At 42.5% G+C, this 26,108-nt stretch overlaps 1 pseudogene across 1 annotated transcript in view; it reads right to left on the reverse strand.

The window, feature by feature from the left end:
* LOC311141204 (beta-ureidopropionase-like) overlaps nt 1-23,807 on the reverse strand; it is a 29,942-nt pseudogene extending 6,135 nt beyond the window's left edge. Inside the window, exons 1-8 of the transcript in view lie at nt 23,704-23,807; nt 7,779-7,953; nt 6,591-6,671; nt 5,878-5,972; nt 4,820-4,978; nt 2,707-2,841; nt 1,058-1,154; nt 740-782 (exon numbers count right to left, since the gene is read on the reverse strand). The product of the transcript in view is annotated as a beta-ureidopropionase-like (transcript). The remainder of the gene's footprint in view (nt 1-739; nt 783-1,057; nt 1,155-2,706; nt 2,842-4,819; nt 4,979-5,877; nt 5,973-6,590; nt 6,672-7,778; nt 7,954-23,703) is intronic.
* Nucleotides 23,808-26,108: the final 2,301 nt, after the last annotated feature.

Consider the following 26,108-nt stretch of genomic DNA (forward strand, 5'->3'; position numbering starts at 1 on the left):
TATACCATAATCTTTCAATTATCAGTATCAAATCAACATGACACGTTTTTATTTCAAGATATTCCTTCGGCAATGAAGTGGCAATCATGACTTCTTAAAAACAGAATAAGACAAAACAAAAGGAAACATGGATCTCTTGGTCTTCTTATTACCAAGTAAAACTCTGGCAAGAATGACATTATTCATTTGTATGCAAAATGCACCATGAATAAGAATGAAAAGAAAGAGGCTTAGAAACATTTAAAACTTCTGACCCACTGGGAATGTGATGAAAGAAATAAAATTTGAAATAAATCATTCTCTCTACTATTATTCTGACATTTCACATTCTTTCAATAAAGTGGTGATCCTAACTGACCTAAGACAGGGCATTTTTACTAGGATTAAATGTCAGGAATTGTGAAAAACTGAGTTTAAATGTATTTGGCTAAGGTGCATGTAAACTTCCGATTTCAACTGTATATCAAACATGGGTCTATGCCATCGAGGCTCACTATCAATGACGCTGGTATAGACCGCACCCATTTCTGGATATACCTTTTGTATGCTTTACTTATTTAGAAGTATCTCTATTCATGCAGACATCCATGTCAAATTCTTGACAGAAAGACGCAGTGTTAATTGAGTACTTAGTTGTAAAACTGATATGCAAATGACTATATTTTGTCACAGGCAGGAGAGGACAAAGTAATATGCATGATACTACACTTTTCTAAAAAAAACAGTGAAAGATTCATACCTTTTTTTCCATTCCCAGAGGGGAACTCATTGTTAAAGTGATCCTACATAAAACAAGAGAGATTAGTTAGAAAACAGCATTATGATGGCTCATACATAATGTAGTTGTGTTCACCAGCTGTGAAGTCTGGCAGTGGCATACTGTATGAGGCTACATACAAAAGAGAGGATACCAGTATATCATGGATAATTGGACTATGGAGGCAGTAGGGGGCAGCATAGAATAGATGTTTCAATGCCCCTAGGACTTGGCTCAATAATAAGTGGTTGTAAAAGAGATCATGTGGAACAACATACACCCGTCTTTGGTGGTATTTACTGTCCCAACACGGTTTATTCCACAGGTGAAGCAATGGTTTGCTATAGCTCCACATGGGCTCACTGAGTCTTCCAACAGTAGCAGAAGGGTTGAAGATCTCTGCTTATATATCTGAGCCTAGAGGAAAGTCTTTGTCCTCAGGCCTGGAGGGAAGCCAAAGTCATTCCGCTACCCAAGAGTGGTAAAGCGGCCTTTACTGGTTCTAACAGCAGACCTATCAGCTTGCTGCCAGCTATTAGCAAACTGTTGGAAAAAATGGTGTTTGACCAAATACAATGCTATTTCTCTGTAAACAAATTAACAACAGACTTTCAGCATGCTTATAGAGAAGGGCACTCAACATGTACTGCGCTGACACAAATTACTGATGATTGGTTGAAATAAATCAATAAGAAGAAGATTGTGGGAGCTGTACTGTTAGATTTCAGTGCAGCCTTTGCCACAATAATATTGTGGATTCAGAGCTATCTATCTAATATAACTCTGGGATTTCTTTAATGGAAGCTTCTCTAATGTCAAACATGTAAAGTGTGGTGTACCGCAGGGCAGCTCTCTAGGCCCTCTACTCTTTTCTATTTTTACCAATGACCTCCTACTGGCATTAAACAAAGCATGTGTGTCCATGTAAGCTGATGATTCAACCATATACGCATCAACAACCACAGCTAATGAAGTCACTGAAACCCTTAACAAATAGTTGCAGTCTGTTTTGGAATCGGTGGCCAGTAATAAACTGGTCCTGAACCTCTCTAAAACTAAGAGCATTGTACAAATCATTCCCTAAGTTCTAGACATCAGCTGAATCTGGTAATGAATGGTGTGGCTGTTGAACAAGTTGAGGAGACAAAATTACTTGGTGTTACCTTAGATTGTAAACTGTCATGGTCAAAACATATAGATTCAATGGTAGTAAAGATGGGGAGAGGTCTGTCCGTAATAAAGAGATGCTCTGCTTTTTTGACACCACACTCCACAAAGCAAGTCCTGCAGGTTCTAGTTTGATCTTATCTTGATTATTATCCAGTCTTATGGTCAAGTGCTGCAAAGAAAGACCTAGTTAAGCTGCAGCTGGCCCAGAACAGAGCGGCACGTCTTGCTCTTCATTGTAATCAGAGGGCTAATATTATGCCAGTCTCTCTTGGCTGAGAGTTGAGGAAAGAGTGACTGTGTCACTTCTTGTCTTTATAAGAAACATTAACGTGTTGGAAATTCCAAATTGTTTGCATCGTCAACTTACACACAGCACTGACACACACATTTACCCCACCAGACATGCCACCAGGGGTCTTTTCACAGTCCCCAGGTCCAGAACAAATTCAAGGAAACGTACAGTATTATACAGAGCCATGAGTGCATGGAGCTCCCTTCCATCTTATATAGCGCAAGTGAACCTGGTTTCAAAAAACAAATAAAGCAACACCTCACGGCACAACGCCTCTTTCCCATGTGACCTACTTGTTGTGTGTTTGTACTGACATGTATGTGTAACTGATAGATGCACACACAAACACTACATGTTCATGTTTTTAAATGTATGTAAATTGTAAAGTATTTTGTCTGTAATGTATTTTTCGTTATGTGTCGGACCCCAGTAAGACTAGCTGTCGCCATTAGCGTCGGCTAATGGGGATCGTAATAAATCAAACATCAAATCTAAATCCATTCATACTGTACATGAACCAGTTGAGAGGGTGATGGCGCCCATAGCAGATGTTCACAGCAATCTTTCCAAAGTGGGTCTGAAACACTCTGTGACCAGTGTCGCACTCCATGTAAAATGTGGACTGAGTTAGGGAGGGGGGAAAAAGTCCAACCAAAAGTCTGTACATATCTGCATCCAGTACAGTATATTTGCCATTTAAAAATGTAGAGAATTATTTATTTAAGCTTTTATTTCTTTCATCACATTCCCAGTGGGTCAGAAGTTTACATACACTCAATTAGTATTTGGTAGCATTGCCTTTAAATTGTTTAACCTGGGTCATACGTTTTGGGTAGCCTTCCACAAGCTTCCCACAATAAGTTGGGTGAATTTTGGCCCATTCCTCCTGACAGAGCTGGTGTTACTGAGTCAGGTTTGTAGGCCTCCTTGCTCGCACACGCTTTTTCAGTTCTGCCCACAAATGTTCTATAGGATTGAGGTCAGGGCTTTGTGATGGCCACTCCAATACCTTGACTTTGTTGTCCTTAAGCCATTTTGCCACAACTTTGGAAGTATGCATTGTCCATTTGGAAGACCCATTTGCGATCAAGCTTTAACTTCCTGACTGATGTCTTGAGATGTTGCTTCAATATATCCACATAATTTTCCTTCCTCATGATGCCATCTATTTTGTGAAGTGCACCAGTCCATCCTGCAGCAAAGCACCCCCACAGCATGATGTTGCCACCCCCGTGCTTCATGGTTGGGATGGTGTTCTTTGGCTTGCAAGTAACCCCCTTTTTCCTCCAAACATAACGATGGTCATTATGGCCAAACAGTTATATTTTTGTTTCATCAGACCAGAGGACATTTCTCCAAAAAGTACGATCTTTGTCCCCATGTGCAGGTGCAAACCGTAGTCTGGCTTTTTTATGGCGGTTTTAGAGCAGTGGCTTCTTCCTTGCTGAGCGGCCTTTCAGGTTATGTCGATATAGGACTCGTTTTACTGTGGATATAGATACTTTTGTACCTGTTTCTTCCAGCATCTTCACAAGGTCCTTTGCGGTTGTTCTGGGATTGATTTGCACTTTTCGCACCAAAGTACGTTCATCTCTAGGAGACAGAACGCGTCTCTTTCCTGAGCGGTATGACGGCTGCGTGGTCCCATGGTGTTTATACTTGCGTACTATTGTTTGTACAGATGAACGTGGTACTTTCAGGCGTTTGGAAATTGCTCCCAAGGATGAAGCAGACTTGTGGAGGTCTACACATTTTTTTCGGAGGTCTTGGCTGATTTCTTTTGATTTTCCATTGATGTCAAGCAAAGAGGCACTGAGTTTGAAGGTAGGCCTTGAAATACATCCACAGGTACACCTCCAATTGACTCAAATGATGTAACTCTGTGTTGTTGTTTTTATCGCACTGCTTTGCTTTATCTTGGCCAGAACTTGTTCTCAACTGGCTTACCTGGTTAAATAAAGGTGAAAAAAAAATAAAAATAAAAAGGAGCCTATCAGAAGCTTCTAAAGCCATGACATCATTTTCTGGAATTTTCCAAGCTGTTTAAAGGCACAGTCAACCTAGTGTATGTAAACTTCTGACCCACTGGAATTGTGATACAGTGAATTATAAGTGAAATAATCTGTTTGTAAACAATTGTTGTGTCATGCACAAAGTAGATAGTTTGTTAACAAGAAATTAGTGGAGTGGTTGAAAAACGAGTTTTAATGACTCCAACCTAAGTGTATGTAAACTTCAGACTTCAACTGTACATAACCTTTCAGACATAGACAGCTCAGAATGTACTGTATGACGGTAAAGTAGGTTAGGTGTGCTGTCCAAACATACACGAGCTCTCTCTGAACCCTGTGATTTAACTAGTGCCTGTGTGGTTTCACTTTTCAATTCCTTGAGGCTCACTGGGAAACCATATTGTAAGAATGAAGACAGTTCCCTGGGTGATAGATTGGTTGTGGACAGAGCCACAGATCACCATAGGGAGGATCAATAGTGTCAGCTGTGAGACATTTACTGTATGTTTTGTCACTTTGTGACAAATTGGGCTATATACATACAGTTGTTTCATTGATTGATCACTTATAAAAAGATTGATAACCGACCATGTTGAAGTATCCCACCTGGGGAATATGATTCTTCCTGGTTTTACCCAGGACGCTGCCTGTGTTGGAGACCACTACTGCTGTGTTCCAAAGTAAATTGTGTACCTTTTCTCGCTCCAAAATGGGCGATATCACTAACATTTTGTATTTCTTTGCCAGCTGAAGAGAAAACAAGAGTAGAGTTTTAGACATGAGTCATCATACAAAGACAAAAGGCTGGAATTGCCCATCTCTATCAGCACAAACACGTGCACACACACACATGCAAACATAGAGACGTATGTGGACGACAGCGCACAGCTACGTGCTGGAATGCTCATCTCAGACTGGAGCTGTTTTTATGTTCTAGCCCCCAAGTTGAGCATGAACTCCCACCACAAACATTTATTATTCACTATGCATGAATTAGATGACAGCATGCAAACTACCCCAGAGTACAATCACTCTTTGTTTCTCAACAATTAGGCCTACATAATGTTGTAGAATAATGCCTTGTAATTAAACATAATGGCACATTATTTCACATGCTAAATAATACACTAAGGAGCAATACCAATCTCTAATCTATACAATGGCATTATTTGACAACAGTTTCTTATCTGTTAACCTTTTACTGCAGTGGGCTAAATCAGGGTCAAACAGAGTGTTTCTTGGTAGTCAAACAAATCTACTTTGAAACAAAAGTATACACCTCACACACATGGTTATGGGCTTACAAAAAAGAAGACACCTGTACCATCAGATATAGAGTTGAAATGTATTTTTAAAAATGTTTGCATCCCAATATTACACTTTATATACGTCACAGAAGACTGAAATATAACAAAGAAAAGTGTATTAATTATGAAAAATAACATTCCAGCCATGAGGCCACTAGGTCATTTGACTGCAGGAAAGGGCTACAGGAATTTGTAAAACCACAGTGAAATTGTGTATACTTACTACTACCCATACTATTAAATGGCAACTACTCTGACTGTTCTCAGAGTATGAGTCACAAGCAGTATTGCATTGGATGTGGTACATTCCTGTACCATGGATGACCCCTGACCTCTCACCTCTTGGCAGAAGTGGGTGGTGTATACCCCTTCTGCAGACTCTGCAAACTCTGTCCACTGTTCTTTCTCCCCGGTACAGAAGGCAAAGGGCATAGCTGTGATAGGGAACAAAGCAGGATTGTCTCTTAAAACTCAGGGCAGTAAAATTGAGGCACACACTAGAGAGCACTTAAACATAACTGTGCATATAAGTATATATCTCAGAGGACAGACAATATGCATACTATGCTCCAAATATTTATCACATGATATGTCTTCACACCATGTGAAGCATTTTGATGCAAACCTCTGTGTATGCTTATCACTGTTGTGGGGATGGGGGTCACCTCCCTGGTGCAGCACTTGGGGGTGAGTTTAGTATATTTCTGCTGTACTAGGACACTCTAAGGGGGCAATGGGCCAGAGTAAGGCACTCCTCTTTCATCACATAATGATGTCTAGGACCCCAAACAAATAGGACAACAAACTGTGTTTGGTGTGCTGTTGACTTCCCTATGACCAATTAACGACAAATTGACCTTCTGCCGTATACCCAGATGCTATCACCCTGGCTGATCCAATATCACCCTGTTATAAGGCCACAAGTCAACAGTTACTGTACAGTAAAGTGAACAAGCACAATTTGTATCCTTATTCTCTGTAACAGATTGCACAAAGAAAAGGTATGGAAAACTCCAATAGGCTACCCCAGTAAGACAGATCAGTAATCTCACTCCAGGCCTCCTGAAAGCAGACAGTGTTGACCCCACACAGAGCCGCCACATCCACCATCTCACCATTCCTTTTGTGGAGTGCTGTTATCCGGGCAGAGGGATGAACACCAGTGGAGGCTGCTGAGGGGAGGACAGCTCATTATAACGGTTGGGATGGAGTGTAATGGCTGGAATGGAGTGAATTGAATGGTATCAAACATATTTTGTGTTTGAAACCATTCCATTTACTCCATTCTGGCCATTATTATGAGCAGTCCTCCCCTCAGCAGCCTGCACTAATGAACACAGAGATCAGTCAACAAGCCCCATGCATCTTCTCAACACTGCTCATAGCAAGGACTTCAAGGGTAAATTCATTTAAATTCAATAAGTATTTGACAGCACCCATTTTGATTTGAACTAAACCTTCCATACATATTTTCCCATTGTAGAAGGGCTCAGAAAGTGACTTTTTGGACCTGAATGCCAAATCATTCAAGAGATAAAGGTGCTCAAAGTTGACCCATTTTGCATACCCCACCATACCACCCTAACCCTAGTCCTGTCAATCCTCCATAGGAAACCTGGCCATTAAGTTGATATTCAATGGTGGGTTGACCGGCGGTCATCTTGTGATAGTAATTAGAAGTTTACATTTCTATTCAATTTCAAGGGTGTACCAGTAAATTGCAGTGGTCTGAAGGGATAGATCTGTTCTATGAATTATATTTCTATGGTTGAAATGACACCCACCCTGTATTCAAGAGCATGTTGTGTCTCAACCGATGGCGGGCACAACACAAAAACCTCAGATGATGTGAAATAGGGTCTAAGCTACAACATATGTGAATATGAACTAAATCTGAGTTAACACGTTTTTAGATAATTTACATTAAAGGTTTAAGACATGGATGTCTCATGGTTTGGTGGGGTATGCAAAATGGGTCAACTTTGAGCACCTTTACTTCCTGAATGTTTTGGCAATCAGGTCAAAAAAATCATTTTCTGACCACTTTTTCCATGGGCAAATATGGAATGTTTTGAGTTAATCAAAAGGGTTGCTTTGAAAAAGTGATTGAATTCAAATGGATTTACCCAATTGTAACTTTACATGCACATATAACGAGAAGAAGGAGAGAGTGCCATAGATGCAAACAATATTGTAGCAGGCTTTGGTTGGTAAAGAGATTGAATCCAAGTAGTCATTACTCTCTAACCTGATCCAGGACAAGAGCATCAGTGGGCAGAACGATGCGGTTCTGAATGAACCCAAACGTTTTTCGGGGGTCTGAGCTGCTCCGGGGACGCTTCAAACAAGTACCCCTGAAGCTCAAAGTCCCGCTCCAAAGCAGCCTCCACTGCACATGCTGGCAGATCAAACTTCCTGCAAGAAATTGTCAAATGTGCGTTAAACCGCGGAGGGCCAGAAGGTCAGCTAAACCTAATTACCTAGACAGAAGTGACTTCATTGACTCTCATCTGGCTTCACAGACCCTCAGCAACACCTATATGAATTGCTGGTAAACCCAACAAATAAGTGCATCTTTGTGTGATTGTATTAACAGTAGAGTAATTAACAAAATACTACAAGATTTTGATTGAACCATCCCTTTAATTTGGCCATGGCTGCCAGGTGGCACCAGCCTGCCAGGCAGATAGTGTGTGGATTGCTTAATGTCCATATATAATAAAGACTGACGATTGTCCCCATGAAAGGTTCAATCATAGACATTAAAACCAGGGTTCAATACTGCCCCCATTTACAGGCACTAATATGACAGGGGTTGGTTGAAAGGACAATGATTGATCAAAGTCCACTTGACTGTAAATAATTTACTCACTCTGCTGAACATCAGACTGCAAAGGAATGATTGAAGAGGAAAAATGAAGAGACAGCAACATTTTCCTATACAGTGGGGAAAAAAAGTATTTAGTCAGCCACCAATTGTGCAAGTTCTCCCACTTAAAAAGATGAGAGAGGCCTGTAATTTTCATCATAGGTACACGTCAACTATGACAGACTAAATTAGAAAAGAAATTCCAGAAAATCACATTGTAGGATTTTTAATGAATTTATTTGCATATTATGGTGGAAAATAAGTATTTGGTCAATAACAAAAGTTTCTCAATACTTTGTTCTATACCCTTTGTTGGCAATGACACAGGTCAAACGTTTTCTGTAAGTCTTCACAAGGTTTTCACACACTGTTGCTGGTATTTTGGCCCATTCCTCCATGCAGATCTCCTCTAGAGCAGTGATGTTTTGGGGCTGTCGCTGGGCAACACGGATTTTCAACTCCCTCCAAAGATTTTCTATGGGGTTGAGATCTGGAGACTGGCTAGGCCACTCCAGGACCTTGAAATGCTTCTTACGAAGCCACTCCTTCGTTGCCCGGGCGGTGTGTTTGGGATCATTGTCATGCTGAAAGACCCAGCCACGTTTAATCTTCAATGCCCTTGCTGATGGAAGGAGGTTTTCACTCAAAATCTCACGATACATGGCCCCATTCATTCTTTCCTTTACACGGATCAGTCGTCCTGGTCCCTTTGCAGAAAAACAGCCCCAAAGCATGATGTTTCCACACCCATGCTTCACAGTAGGTATGGTGTTCTTTGGATGCAACTCAGCATTCTTTGTACTCCAAACACGACGAGTTGAGTTTTTACCAAAAAGTTCTATTTTGGTTTCATCTGACCATATGACATTCTCCCAATCCTCTTCTGGATCATCCAAATGCACTCTAGCAAACTTCAGACTGGCCTGGACATGTACTGGCTTAAGCAGGGGGACACAGCAGGATTTGAGTCCCTGGCGGCGTAGTGTGTTACTGATGGTAGGCTTTGTTACTTTGGTCCCAGCTCTCTGCAGGTCATTCACTAGGTCCCCCCGTGTGGTTCTGGGATTTTTGCTCACCGTTCTTGTGATCATTTTGACCCCACGGGGTGAGATCTTGCGTGGAGCCCCAGATCAAGGGAGATTATCAGTGGTGTTGTATGTCTTCCATTTCCTAATAATTGCTCCCACAGTTGATTTCTTCAAACCAAGCTGCTTACCTATTGCAGATTCAGTCTTCCCAGCCTGGTGCAGGTCTACAATTTTGTTTCTGGTGTCCTTTGACAGCTCTTTGGTCTTGGCCATAGTGGAGTTTGGAGTGTGACTGTTTGAGGTTGTGGACAGGTGTATTTTATACTGATAACAAGTTCAAACAGGTGCCATTAATACAGGTAACGAGGGGAGGACAGAGGAGCCTCTTAAAGAAGAAGTTACAGGTCTGTGAGAGCCAGAAATCTTGCTTGTTTGTAGGTGACCAAATACTTATTTTCCACCATAATTTGCAAATAAATTCATTAAAAATCCTACAATGTGATTTTCTGGATTTTTTTTTCTCAATTTGTCTGTCATGGTTGACGTGTACCTATGATGAAAATTACAGGCATCTCTCATCTTTTCAAGTGGGAGAACTTGCACAATTGGTGGCTGACTAAATACTTTTTTTCCCCACTGTATTTTTCACTTTATAATAGCAGTGTCAAAATGTGGCTAAACCTCATTGATGAGTACAGACTGTCCAAATAGTTATAAAACACAATCTACTGTATTTTCTCTGGTAGCATATCAACCTGGCCTCATAGCATTTCGTATTATTCTGTACATACACTACCGTTCAAAAGTTTGGGGTCACTTAGAAATGTCCTTGTTTTCGAGAAAAGCAATTTTTTTGTCCATTAAAATAACATCAAATTGATCAGAAATACAGTGTAGACATTATTAATGTTGTAAATGGCTATTGTAGCTGAAAACTGCAGATTTTTAATGGAATATCTACATCGGCGTACAGAGGCCCATTATCAGCAACCATCAGTCCTGTGTTCCAATGGCACATTGTGTTTGCTAATCCAAGTTTATCATTTTAAAAGGCTAATTGATCATTAGAAAACCATTTTGCAATTATGTTAGCACAGCTGAAAACTGTTGTGCTGATTAAAGAAGCAATAAAACTGCCCTTCTGAGACTAGTTGAGTATCTGGAGCATCAGCAATTGTGGGTTCGATTACAGGCTCAAAATGGCCAGAAACAAAGAACTTTCTTCTGAAACTCGTCAGTCTATTCTTGTTCTGATAAATGAAGGCTATTCCATGCGAGAAATTGCCAAGAAACTGAAGATCTCGTACAACGCTGTGTACTACTCCTTTCACAGAACAGCGTAAACTGGCTCTAACCAGAATAGAAAGAGGAGTGGGAGGCCCCGGTGCACAACTGAGCAACAGGACAAATACATTAGAGTGTCTAGTTTGAGAAACAGACGCCTCACAGGACCTCAACTGGCAGCTTCATTAAATAGTACCCGCAAAACACCAGTCTCAACGTCAACAGTGAAGAGGCGACTCTGGAATGCTGACCTTCTAGGCAGAATTGCAAAGAAAAAGCCATATCTCAGACTGGCCAATAAAAATAAAAGATTAAGTTGGACAAAAGAACATAGACACTGGACAGAGGAAGATTGGAAAAAAGTGTTATGGACAGACAAATCGAAGTTTGAGGTGTTTGGATCACAAAGAAGAACATTTGTGAGACGCAGACCAAATTAAAAGATGCTGGAGGAGTGCTTGATGCCATCTGTCAAGCACGGTGGAGGCAATGTGATGGTCTGGGGGTGCTTTGGTGGTGGTAAAGTGGGAGATTTGTACAGGGTAAAAGAGATCTTGAAGAAGGAAGGCTATCACTCCATTTTGCAGCGCCATGCCATACCCTGTGGACGGCACTTGATTGGAGCCAATTTCCTCCTACAACAGGACAATGACCCAACGCACAGCTCCAAACCATGCAATAACTATTTAGGCAAGAAGCAGTCAGCTGGTATTCTGTCTATAATGGAGTGGCCAGCACAGTCACCGGATCTCAACCTTATTGAGCTGTTGTGGAAGCAGCTTGACCGTATGGTACGTAAGAAGTGCCCATCAAGCCAATCTAACTTGTGGGAGGTGCTTCAGGAAGCATGGGGTGAAATCTCTTCAGATTACCTCAACAAATTGACAACTAGAATGTCAATGTCTTTAAGGCTGTAGTTGCTGCAAATTGAGGATTCTTTGATGAAAGCAAAGTTTGAAGGACACAATTATTATTTCAATTAAAAATCATTATTTCTAACCTTGTCAATGACTACATTTCCTATTAATTTTGCTATATTTACTATTCAAATTCATTTCATGTATGTTTTCATGGAAAACAAGGACATTTCTAAGTGACCCCAAACTTTTGAACGGTAGTGTATATCCGAGACACTCCATTTAATATGATATGTTATGTTTCGTATGGTATGTATTAATTTGTGATTACAATTCGTATGATATGTTACGAATTGCAAGTCGTACAATATGTTGTCACAAATTCAGCCGAGGCTGCTCCTCCTCCTTGCTCGGACAGGCTTCGGCGTTCGTCGTCACCGGAGTACTAGCTGCCACCGATCTATGTTTCTGTGTTCTACTTGTTTTGTCTATATTGCACACACCTGGTTCCAATTAAGATAATTTGTTTCCCTATTTTACCCTCTGGTTCCCTCATGGTGTTGTGCGTGATTGTTCGTTGTTTTGTTGTCATTGACATGTGAGTCTGTATTTTCTTCCCTGCGTGGAAAATATGTTTATTTACTTGTGACAAGTAAAGTACGTTGTTGACTCAGTTCTGTGTCCTGCGCCTGACTCCGTCCTACCGCTACACACTGACGCATGACAGAATCACACACCATTATGGAGTCAGCAGGTACATCCATTCCTCCAGGATCAGTGGAGGATGCATCCAGCAGCACTCGACCATGCTACAGACTCTTGGCACAGCCATGGATCGAGTGGTACAGACTATGGAGCGATGGGAGAGGGGGGAGTGGGGGGGGGGGGTTTCTACACCTCCTTCCACTACTATTCACTTCACATCGCTATCCACCCCTTCACCACCTGGATCCAGTGGGATTCGGCTCTCGCTCCCGAGGGCATATGATGGAACTGCTGCCGGGTGCCAGGGCTTTCTGTTCCAGGTGGAGCTCTACCTGGCAACCATCCACCCGGCTCCCTCGGGATACGAGAGCGTGTCCGACCTCATCTCCTGTCTGTCGGGGAAAGCGCTCGAGTGGGCCAACGCTGAGTGGGGAGGAATAGACGCGGCATCGGTGCTCTATGAAGATTTCACCCGCCGTTTCCAGGCGGTATTTGATCATCCACCGGAGGGGAGAGTGGCGGGAGAACGGTTGTTCCACCTCAGACAGGGAAAGAGGAGCGCACAGGACTTCGCACTGGACGTCAGGACCTTGGCAGTCAGCGCGGGATGGAATGAGAGGGCCCTGATCGACCATTACTGATGCAGCCTACGGGAGGACGTTCGTCAGGAGCTGGCCTGCAGGGACACCACCCTTAACCTGGACCAGCTGGTGGATTTATCGATACGACTGGATAACCTGTTGGCCACCCGCGGACGTCCGGATCAGGGTCCGTCCAGTCCATTCCCCAGCACTTCCGACTCTACACCGATGGAGCTCGGAGGTGCTGATCTAAGGGTGACCGGAAGGGGGGCAGTTTCCTGCACCAACTGTGGCCATAGAGGACACACTGCTGGTCGGTGCTGGAAAGGGTCCTCAGGTTTGTGGGGCCATTTAAAGTCCTGAGGAGATTGAACGAGGTTTGTTATAGGTTACAGCTCCCTCCTGATTACCGTATTAACCCCTCGTTCCATGTGTCTCTCTTCAGGCCGGTGGTAGCTGGTCCGCTCCAGGAGTCTGAGGTGCGGGAGGTCCCTCCGCCCCCACTGGACATTCGAGGGGGCACTGGCGTACTCGGTCCGTTCCATCCTGGATTCAAGTCATCGGGTGGGGGGCCTGCAGTATCTCGTGGAGTGGGAGGGGTACGGTCAGGAGGAACGGTGCTGGGTTCCTAGGAGGGACATCCTCGATCCCTCCCTGCTGAGGGATTTCCACCGTCGTCATCCGACTCGCCCTGCTCCGCGTCCTCCTGGCCGCCCCCCATGCCGGTGTCGGCGCACGGCTGGAGCCGCGCGTCAAGGGGGGGGTACTGTCACGAATTCAGCCGAGGCTGCTCCTCCTCCTTGCTCGGGCATTAGCTAGGTTGCTAAGGGTTAGGGTTAAGGTTAGGAGTTAGGTTAAAGGGTTAAGGTTAGGGTTAGGGGAAGGGTTAGCCAACATGCTAAGTAGTTGCAAAGTAGCTAAAAAGTAGTAAGTAGTTGCTAATTAGCCAAAATGCTAAAGTTGTCATGATTGGATTTGAACACACAACCTTTGGGTTGCTAGACGTTCGCGTTAGGGTTAGGGGAAGGGTTAGCTAAAAGGGGTAAGGTTAGGTTTAGGGTTAGGGGAAGGGTTAGCTAGCATGCTAAGTAGTTATAAAGTAGCTAAAAAGTAGTAAGTAGTTGCAACCTTTGGGTTGCTAGATGTTCCCATTAGGTTTAGGGTTAGCTAAAAGGGTTAAGATTAGGGCTAGGGGAAGGGTTAGCTAACATGCAAAGTAGTTGCTAATTATCTAAAATGCTAAAGTTGTCCATGATGGGATTCGAACACGCAATCTTTGGGTTGCTAGATGTTCACATTAGCTTTAGGGTTATGGGAAGGGTTTGCTAAAATGGTTAGGGTTAGGGGAAGGGTTTGCTAATGTGCTAAGTAGTTGCAAAGTAGCTAAAAAGTAGTAAGTATTTGCAACCTTTGGGTTGCTAGATGTTCCCAACCACCTCCTCTTTTACGCTGCTGCCACTCTCTGTTTATTATCTATGCATAGTCACTTTAACTCTACCTACATGTACATATTACCTCAATTACCTCAACTAACCTGTGCCCCCGCACATTGACTCTGTACTGGTTCCCCCTGTATATAGCCTCGCTACTGTTATTTTACTGCTGCTCTTTAATTAATTGTTATTCCTTTTCATTTTAAATGTTTTACTTAACACTTATTTTTCTTAACTGCATTGTTGGTTAAGGGCTTGTAAGTAAGCATTTCACTGTAAGGTCTACACCTGTTGTATTCGGCGCATGTGACAAATACAGTTTGATTTGATTTGGTTAGGGGAAGGGTTAGCCAACATGCTAAGTAGTTGCAAAGTAGCTAAAACGTAATAAGTAGTTACAAAGTTGCTAATTCGCTAAAATGCCAAAGTTGTCCATGATTGGATTTGAACACACAACCTTTGGGTTGCTAGACGTTCGCGTTAGGGTTAGGGGAAGGGTTAGCTAAAAGGGGTAAGGTTAGGTTTAGGGTTAGGGGAAGGGTTAGCTAACATGCTAAGTAGTTATAAAGTAGCTAAAAAGTAGTAAGTAGTTGCAACCTTCGGGTTGCTAGATGTTCCCATTAGGTTTAGGGTTAGCTAAAAGGGTTAAGATTAGGGCTAGGGGAAGGGTTAGCTAACATGCAAAGTAGTTGCTAATTATCTAAAATGCTAAAGTTGACCATGATGGGATTCGAACACGCAATCTTTGGGTTGCTAGATGTTCACATTAGCTTTAGGGTTATGGGAAGGGTTCGCTAAAATGGTTAGGGTTAGGGGAAGGGTTTGCTAACGTGCTAAGTAGTTGCAAAGTAGCTAAAAAGTAGTAAGTATTTGCAACCTTTGGGTTGCTAGATGTTCCCAACGACCTCCTCTTTTACGCTGCTGCCACTCTCTGTTTATTATCTATGCATAGTCACTTTAACTCTACCTACATGTACATATTACCTCAATTACCTCAACTAACCTGTGCCCCCGCACATTGACTCTGTACTGGTTCCCCCTGTATATAGCCTTGCTACTGTTATTTTACTGCTGCTCTTTAATTAATTGTTATTCCTTTTCATTTTAAATGTTTTACTTAACACTTATTTTTCTTAACTGCATTGTTGGTTAAGGGCTTGTAAGTAAGCATTTCACTGTAAGGTCTACACCTGTTGTATTCGGCGCATGTGACAAATACAGTTTGATTTGATTTGGTTAGGGGAAGGGTTAGCCAACATGCTAAGTAGTTGCAAAGTAGCTAAAACGTAATAAGTAGTTACAAAGTTGCTAATTCGGTAAAATGCCAAAGTTGTCCATGATTGGATTTGAACACACAACCTTTGGGTTGCTAGACGTTCGCGTTAGGGTTAGGGGAAGGGTTAGCTAAAAGGGGTAAGGTTAGGTTTAGGGTTAGGGGAAGGGTTAGCTAACATGCTAAGTAGTTATAAAGTAGCTAAAAATTAGTAAGTAGTTGCAACCTTTGGGTTGCTAGATGTTCCCATTAGGGTTAGGGTTAGCTAAAAGGGTTAAGATTAGGGCTAGGGGAAGGGTTAGCTAACATGCTAAGTAGTTGCTAAGTATCTAAAATGCTAAAGTTGTCCATGATGGGATTCGAACACGCAATCTTTGGGTTGCTAGACTTAGCTTTAGGTTTATGGGAAGGGTTAGCTAAAAGGGTTAGGGTTAGGGGAAGGGTTACCTAACATGCTAAGTAGTTGCAAAGTAGCTAAAAAGTAGTAAGTAGTTGCAAATTAGCTAAAATGCTAACGTTTTCCATTATGCGATTCAAACACACAACCTTTGGGTTGTTAGATGTTCCCATTATACACCCACCCAGTGCTTCATTTGTAAGGTGGGAGGTGCTGGAACAAAAATTGAGCCCGAGAGACCTGGGAGGCTCTGAGGTACCAGAACAAAAACAAAAAAATCTCCTTCATAATAAAGGTTTGCATGCATTTGGGTTCCCGAGTGGCGCAGCAGTCTAAGGCACTGCATCTCAGTGCTAGAGGTGTCACTACAGACCCTGATTCAATTCCAGACTGTATCACAATCCGGCAGTGATTGGGTGGCGCACAATTGGCCCAGCGTCGTCCGGGTTTGGCCGGGTAGGCCATCATTGTAAATAAGTATTTGTTCTTAATTGACTTGCCTAGTTAAATAAAAATTATCATAGCTTTTTATTTTTTTATTTTTTATTTTTTTATTTAACCTTTATTTAACTAGGAAAGTCAGTTAAGAACAAATTCTTATTTACAATGACGGCCTACCAAAAGTCAAAAGGCCTCCTGCGGGGATGGGGGATTAAAAAAATTAAATTATATAAATATAGGACCAAACACACATCACAACACAACACTACATAAAGAGAGACATAAGACAACAACATAGCATGGCAGCAACACACGACAACACAGCAAGGTAGAAACCCAACATGAAAACAACATGGTAGCAACACAACATGGCAGCAGCACACCATGGTAGCAGCACAAGACATGGTACAGACATCATTGGGCACAGACAACAGCACAAAGGGCAAGAAGGTAGAGACAACAATACATCACGCGAAGCAGCCACAACTGTCAGTAAGAGTGTCCATGATTGAGTCTTTGAATGAAGAGATGGATATAAAACTGTCCAGTTTGAGTGTTTCTTGCAGCTTGTTCCAGTCGCTAGCAGCTAACTGGAAAGAGGAGCGACCCAGGGATGTGTGTGCTTTGGGGACCTTTAACAGAATGTGACTGGCAGAATGGGTGTTGTATGTGGAGGATGAGGGCTGCTGTAGGTATCCCAGATAGGGTGGGACGGGGGGGGCCTAAGAGGGTTTTGTAAATAAGCATCAACCAGTGGGTCTTGTGACAGGTATACAGAGATGACCAGTTTACAGAGGAGTATAGAGTGCAGTGATGTGTCCTATAAGGAGCATTGGTGGCAAATCTGATGGCCGAATGGTAAAGAATATCTAGCCGCTCGAGAGCACCCGTACCTGCCAATCTATAAATTACGTCTCCGTAATCTAGCATGGGTAGGATGGTCATCTGAATCAGGGTTAGTTTGGCAGCTGGGGTGAAAGTTGAGCGATTACGATAGAGGAAACCAAGTCTACATTTAACCTTAGCCTGCAGCTTTGAAATGTGCTGAGAGAAGGAGAGTGTACTGTCTAGCCATACTCCCAAGTACTTGTATGAGGTGACTACCTCAAGCTCTAAACCCTCAGAGGTAGTAATCACACCGGTGGGGAGAGGGGCATTCTTCTTACCAAACCACATGACCTTTGTTTTGGAGGTGTTCAGATCAAGGTTAAGGGCAGAGAAAGCTTGTTGGACACTAAGAAAGCTTTGTTGTAGAGCGTTTAACACAAAATCCGGGGAGGGGCCAGCTGAGTATAAGACTGTATCATCTGCATATAAATGGATGAGAGAGCTTCCTACTGCCTGAGCTATATTGTTGATGTAAATTGCGAAGAGTGTGAGGCCTAGGATCGAGCCTTGGGGTACTCCCTTGGTGACAGGCAGTGGCTGAGACAGCAGATGTTCTGACTTTATACACTGCACTCTTTGAGAGAGGTAGTTAGCGAACCAGGCCAAAGACCCCTCAGAGACACCAATACTCCTTAGCCGGCCGACAAGGATGGAATGGTCTACAGTATCAAAAGCTTTGGCCAAGTCAATAAAAATAGCAGCACAACATTGCTTATTATCAAGGGCAATGGTGACATCATTTAGGACCTTTAAGGTTGCAGAGACACATCCATAACCTGAGCGGAAACCAGATTGCATACCAGAGAGAATACTATAGACATCAAGAAAGCCAGTCAGCTGAATATTGACAAGTTTTCCAACACTTTTGATAAACAGGACAAAACAGAAATTGGCCTGTAACAGTTAGGATCAGCTTGATCTCTCCCTTTAAATAAAGGACACACTGTGGCTGCCTTCCAAGCAATGGGAATCTCCCCAGAGAGGAGAGACAGGCTTGGCGATGATAGGGGCTGCAACCTTAAAGAATAATTTTATTTGTCACATGCGCCGAATACGACCTTACCGTGAAATGTTTACTTACAAGCCCTTAACCAAATAAAATAAAGTTAAAATAAAATAAACAATAAAATAACAATAATGAGGCTATATACAGGGGGTACCGGTATCGAGTCAATGTGCGGGGGTACAGGTTAGTGGAGGTAATTTGTACATGTAGGAAGGGGCAAAGTGACTATGCATAGATAATAAACAGCGAGTAGCAGCAGTGTAAAAGGGGGGGGGGGGGGGGGGGGGGGTCAATGCAAATAGTCTGGGTGGCCATTTGATTAATTGTTCAGCAGTCTTATGGCTCGGGAGTAGAAGCTGTTAAGGAGCCTTTTGGACCTATACTTCGCACTCCGGTACTGCTTGCCGTGCGATAGCAGAGAGAACAGTCTATGACTTGGGTGACTGGAGTCTTTGACAGTTTTTGGGGCCTTCCTCTGACACCGCCTAGTATATAGGTCCTGGACGGCAGGAAGCTTGGCCCCAGTGATGTACTGGGCTGTACGCACTACCCTCTGTAGCGCCTTACGGTCGGATGCCGAGCAGTTGCCATACCAGGCGGTGATGCAACCGGTCAGGATGCTCTCGATGGTGCAGCTGTATAACTTTTTGAGGATCTGGGGACCCATGCCAAGTCTTTTCAGTCCTGAGGGGGAAAAGGCGTTGTCATGCCCTCTTACTGACTTTCTTGATGTGTTTGGACCATGATAGCTATTTGGCCATGTAGATCTGACATGCGTTAAATGTTGCACAACTTTACATGCATGCTTTCCATAAATGCAATGTGTGCTTTGCACAGATGAAAACCCTTCCATGATGACACTCTCTTCCTGTATCTGTCATATAGGCCTATGCATTCTTTGTCCTATAGATACATAACTAAATCTAGCAGCTGTCACTTACCAATCATGCTGCTGCTTGGCTGTAGATTTGCTCTCATGGTGTTGAGAATGTTTAGTACTGTAGCTGTCACTTATGTATTCTCTGTATGAATTATGTATGAACCCTTCGGACGTACAGGTACCTCCAGCGTACCCTCCTGCCTCACGTTCGGCCCCTGTCCCTGATGATCTACCCCATGTCCCCTTGTATCGACCCCAGGCTTCTGTCCTTGCCCCAGTGGGGCGAAACCAGCAGAAGAGGGTGATGTCCTTCCTGCCTCCATGGCATGCCTCAGAAAGTGCTGAGGTGAGTTCTTTAGAAGCTTAGAAATAGTAATTTAATATTTGCTAATGTTGGGATAACTATTAGTAGTTGAACTCTCTCTCTCTCCCTTGAATGCAGCTGGTTTCCAGAGAACTGGCGGGCAACTCTCAACAAGAAGCAGCGGCAGTGAATTGACCAGGCGCTGTTTATAATAATAATAATAATATGCCATTTAGCAGACGCTTTTATCCAAAGCGACTTACAGTCATGTGTGCATACATTTTTAGGTATGGGTGGTCCCGGGGATCGAACCCACTACCCTGATGTTACAAGCGCCATGCTCTACCAATTGAGCTACAGAGGAGCCACCTACGGAATTACGGATAATTGAATATTTGCTTATGTTGGGTCGACTATTAGTAGTTTAACACTCTCTGCCTCTCTCTCTCAGCGCTTGCGGGCAACTCTCAACAAGCATCAGCAGTGATGGATTGGCAGGACGCTGTTTACCAGGAGCAGCATGAGGAGTTCATAATTCATCACTGACTTGCTTGAGAGACACCAGACTAACGTTGGTCCAGTGTGAGCTGACAGCCAGCAGTGGATTGGCCAGACGCTGTGTACCATCGCCCGACCCCCTTCTTTGCATGTCCACTATTCTTCTGGATGCCCCTTGGTATGTGGGCATTTAAACTGACATGCCCCCAGCCTGGGTGAGGGCACAATTCATCACAGACTTGCTTGAGACACCAGACTAACGACAGTCCAGTGTTTGCTTGTCTAACCCATGCTGCCAAGTGACATTTAAGCGTGACATTTTGTAACTTATCAGCATTTCACTCAAATGTGTGGCATGAATATGTAATGCTTAAAATTGCCTACTACAAAGGGACAGTTATACAGACACCCCTGTTATTTCTATGGCCTCCTCTAACTTCAAAATGTTAATTGTGAACTGAAAATAACTATGTTTTAAGTTCTGCTAAGGTGGCTGGCAGAGATGAGAAATGCTAAGGGGCGAGGTGCTGAAGGAAACTGAGCCACTTTTAGGGTGGTCGTGAAACAATCCTTTTGGAAATATACTGAACAAAAAATATAAACGCAGCATGTAAAGTGTTGGTCCCATGTTTCATCCCAGAAATATTCCATACGTACAAAACGTATTTTTCTCAAATTTTGTGCACAAATTTGTTTACATCCCTGTTAGTGAGCATTTCTCCTTTGCCAAGATAATCCATCCACCTGACAGGTGTGGCATATGAAGAAGCTGATTAAACAGCATGATCATTACACAGGTGCACCTTGTGCTGGGGACAATAAAAGGCCACTTTAAAATGTGCAGTTTTGTCACACAACACAATGCCACAGATGACTGAAGTTTTGAGGGAGTGTGTAATTGGCATGATGACTGCAGGAATGTCCACCAGAGCTGTTGCCAGAGAATTGAATGTTGATTTCTCTACCATAAACTGTCTCCAACGTCATTTTAAAGAATTTGGCAGTACGTCCAACCGGCCTCACAACCGTAGACCACATGTAACCATGCCAGCCCAGGACCTCCACATCCAGCTTCTTCACCTGCGGGATCGTCTGAGGGGGCTGGGCCTGGCTGCCAAGTGTGCCTATGACCTCCCAGGCCCACCCATGGATGCACCCCTGCCCAGTCATGTGAAATGGCCTAATTAATTTATTTCAATTGACTGATTTCCTTAGATGAACTGTAACTCAGTAAAATCTTTGAAATTGTTGCATGTTGCGTTTATATTTTTGTTCAGTATAGTTCACAATTCACCTTGTTCCCCTCTACCAAGACAGTGTAGAGGCTTGTGGGTGTTGAGGACCCTCTGAGTTATATTGTCTGTAGCCTATGACTACTGGCAAGAACTCCCATGACAAACAGGTCTGAGGTGAGTCACCAGCCTGACATCGGTTATTTTTTCAATGTGGGCCTGTCTAACCAATGCTAACAATTATCTATTCCAAAGGAACAGATATTTGGACATTGCTGAAATGTGTTTTAAGTTTGATGTTTGTAACTAATCTGTAGCAATGCTTACAATTGTCTACTACAAAGGGACAGTTATACAGACACTCCTGTAATTTCTATGGCCCCCTCTTCAAAACTTCAAAAAGTTAATGGTGATCTGAAATGTACTTAACTGTTTTAAGTGCAAAATATATGAGTACAAGAGGCACGGTAAAGGTTTATTTTACTTTATTATACATTCAAATTGGGAAAGGGATATGTTTGAGGGATATGTAAAAAGACCCCTCTAAATGAAAATAAATACATATAAGAATTTGTGTGAGGCAGGGGCAATAGGGAAAGGGATATATCGACAATGTATGAAATTGAAATATGAACTGTAAAAGAAAGTCATGAGTTGAATAGAATACAATTACATCTTATTTTTGTCTACAACAAAGGGACAGTTTAACCTTTAACTTGTATGTCTTGTAATTTAGTCCATCTTCTAGCACCTTAACTTGCACAGTAGGTATACAGGGGACATACAGACAGTGGAGCAATTGTACTGTGATGGTGTGGGGCACACATTATCCTGTCATTTATTTCACTGTGTTGTTTTCCACATTTTGTACAGGTGTGGCATCTGGTGTGAGCTAATGTTCAATGTTCCCCTCCTGTGAAAATATGCAGCCTGTGAAAATATGCAGTATTATTTATCTTTGCAGACTTTAATAAATTCGTTTTTAATTAATTACATTTATGTCCAGTTTTCAGTCACAAGGCACCTATCACTAATTTACAGTGGTCCTCAGTTGGACACCATAATGAAAAAACATTTAAACAATGAAGCTGCAAGCAGCCATGGTGGGGTTCAAGCTAGGGTTGTGTATACAGACTAATGCAGTTTTTATTAATTAATTTATTTATTTATTTATTGTATCCAGTTTCAATCACACGGCAACTGTTACTAATTTAGTCACCTATTGGACACGATAATGCAAAACTATTTAAACAATATAGCTGCAAGCAACCATGCCCGGGGTTCAAGCTTAATCTACATTTATTTTGTAATTAACGGTTCCTAGGACTGTGTAAGGACAACATAGCACATGGCTACTTAGTTATGCATTGTTTACATTTGGAGGGGTGTGTTCTTGCTTATTGTACCCCCCCTCCCCTCCCACTTTCTCCTTATTTGTCAAAACCCCCCTTTAGCCCCCCTTCCTCGACAGAGAATATTGAGCAGGTTATTTTGCGCTACAGGCAGATTATCCTTCTCTTTTCAGAAGGAGCCATTTGCTTTCCAATCTGTGTTTTCCCGCGACTGTATTTGAAATATTGCAAAAGGCCTGTTTTGATTGCATTCTGTTCACGGCCCGATTTGCCGCGCGTTCCCAACTGTAGGCAGGCCTTGTGATTGGGCTACACATAATCCACAGCTAGGCTATTTAAAAAATAATAAGATATTGATCCTCTGTGGCTAAATTATAGGCCTACTCCTGGTGTAGTCTTCTGAATTATTTAATTTCTTTCTGAACAGACAGCAGTAATTGTATAACTTTGGCAAATATATTTAAATGTATCAGGGGTGCTGTGGCACATCCAGCACCTATGAGTCTATAAGAAAATAAATGATGAACTGCAATGCTGGAGAGATGAGAGTTGCAGGCTCATGTCCATCAGAGCAGAGAGAGGGACAGAGATCATAGAAAGTGAATGCCATTCCAGTTCTGTGAGAGATACAGGCACGCTTCTCTCTCTCACCACAGCAATGGCGACGCATTGGTCTATAGGCTACAATGTTGCGCAAACCATAAACCCGTGCCGGCCCAACTCGAATCAATTCTTAGAATATCAGGCACGTTTTCACATTACGTTTTTTAGGGGGCAGGAGAATTACAGAGGAGGCAACTTGAATTAACTCTGATTGCTTTTATTATAATTTTTACATTGCAAACAGTGACAATAATTTTTCATGCCAAGCGAGGTACCAGATCCTGGCAAATGGGTTCCGTAACGAAACAGTCCTAAATGGAGATGTGCAGGATCCTGTCCCGGCAGGATCCGGCTCAAATTACGTACTGCCCCCACCCATCCACCCCAACCAACCTCCTTTCGTTTTTGCCTTAAGTACCCTTCTGTCTTATGTAACCTTACCAAACTTAACATATCATTTTAATTTACATACATACAGACAACAAGATTTCTGCAGCCTGATAGGGCCGAGTGCAGAATTCAACTGCAACTCACTTGGTTTCTTTTCCAAACAAGATTTGATTAACTTCTTTCAGTTCCTCATCTGGAATATGTTACTCCAATGTCTTCTCCAAAGATTCAAACTCAGACCCCGACATTGTGAGGCTCCTTCTGTACAAGTTCAACTGTCCAAGCCGTGTGCTTCTGTTAGTGAACCCGATAGCCCAGTAAGCCCACCCCGTCGTATATTGGGCAAAATAAACTTAGTATTAGCAATTTAGCGGTTATGCAACCTGTCCGATTCTATCACATGTTCCTCGGTCATATACAGTGGGGGAAAATAGTATTTAGTCAGCCACCAATTGTGCAAGTTCTCCCACTTAAAAAGATGAGAGAGGCCTGTAATTTTCATCATAGGTACACGTCAACTATGACAGACTAAATTAGAAAAGAAATTCCAGAAAATCACATTGTAGGATTTTTTATGAATTTATTTGCAAATTATGGTGGAAAATAAGTATTTGGTCAATAACAAAAGTTTCTCAATACTTTGTTATATACCCTTTGTTGGCAATTACACAGGTCAAACGTTTTCTGTAAGTCTTCACAAGGTTTTCACACACTGTTGCTGGTATTTTGGCCCATTCCTCCATGCAGATCTCCTCTAGAGCAGTGATGTTTTGGGGCTGTCGCTGGGCAACACGGACTTTCAACTCCCTCCAAAGATTTTCTATGGGGTTGAGATCTGGAGACTGGCTAGGCCACTCCAGGACCTTGAAATGCTTCTTACGAAGCCACTCCTCCGTTGCCCGGGCGGTGTGTTTGGGATCATTGTCATGCTGAAAGACCCAGCCACGTTTCATCTTCAATGCCCTTGCTGATGGAAGGAGGTTTTCACTCAAAATCTCACGATACATGGCCCCATTCATTCTTTCCTTTACACGGATCAGTCGTCCTGGTCCCTTTGCAGAAAAACAGCCCCAAAGCATGATGTTTCCACCCCCATGCTTCACAGTAGGTATGGTGTTCTTTGGATGCAACTCAGCATTCTTTGTCCTCCAAACACGACGAGTTGAGTTTTTACCAAAAAGTTCTATTTTGGTTTCATCTGACCATATGACATTCTCCCAATCCTCTTCTGGATCATCCAAATGCACTATAGCAAACTTCAGACGGGCCTGGACATGTACTGGCTTAAGCAGGGGGACACGTCTGGCACTGCAGGATTTGAGTTCCTGGCGGCGTAGTGTGTTACTGATGGTAGGCTTTGTTACTTTGGTCCCAGGTCTCTGCAGGTCATTCAGTAGGTCCCCCCGTGTGGTTCTGGGATTTTTGCTCACCGTTCTTGTGATCATTTTGACCCCACGGGGTGAGATCTTGCGTGGAGCCCCAGATCAAGGGAGATTATCAGTGGTCTTGTATGTCTTCCATTTCCTAATAATTGCTCCCACAGTTGATTTCTTCAAACCAAGCTGCTTACCTATTGCAGATTCAGTCTTCCCAGCCTGGTGCAGGTCTACAACTTAGTTTCTGGTGTCCTTTGACAGCTCTTTGGTCTTGGCCATAGTGGAGTTTGGAGTGTGACTGTTTGAGGTTGTGGACAGGTGCCTTTTATACTGATAACAAGTTCAAACAGGTGCCATTAATGCAGATAACGAGTGGAGGACAGAGGAGCCTCTTAAAGAAGAAGTTACAGGTCTGTGAGAGCCAGAAATCTTGCTTGTTTGTAGGTGACCAAATACTTATTTTCCACCATAATTTGCAAATAAATTCATTAAAAATCCTACAATGTGATTTTCTGGATTTTTTTTTCTCAATTTGTCTGTCATGGTTGACGTGTACCTATGATGAAAATTACAGGCATCTCTCATCTTTTTAAGTGGGAGAACTTGCACAATTGGTGGCTGACTAAATACTTTTTTTCCCCACTGTATCATCATGATGATGATGAGTCACGCTTTACACTGACTACAGGAAGTAAGTCTATGACAGGTCAGGTACAGTATAGACAAAGCTTGTATTGTATAGAAAACTATGTGGTATAAGACTAGGTACTGTATCTACAAATATATAGGCTACCTTTATTAGTTGTTCAACAAATGTTGTATTTTATTTCAACTTCATGAATTATTGTGAATACATGAATAAGTAGATTAATGTATTTAATAAGTGGTCCATATAACCTAATTCTCAAAAATATTCCTAGATGAGTACAAAACGTTTCTGGGCCTATACCAGCCTCTAGTATGCACATCAGACATGTAACATTCTTACATTTACCAGTTGGGATATGTTGGAATGTTAATTTATCAACCTAAATGTACCTTAGTTGAAAATAATCAGAGTGAAGTGAACCACAGCACCAACACAATTACTGTATTAGTATGTGGTCCACATCTTTTTATTCATGCATGTCCATCACCATCATGTTCACCTTTCCTCATCTCCTCTCATCATAG

The sequence above is a fragment of the Coregonus lavaretus genome, assembly GCF_964263955.1.
Source record: "Coregonus lavaretus genome assembly, chromosome: 14".
In the NCBI taxonomy this organism is placed as follows: domain Eukaryota; kingdom Metazoa; phylum Chordata; class Actinopteri; order Salmoniformes; family Salmonidae; genus Coregonus; species Coregonus lavaretus.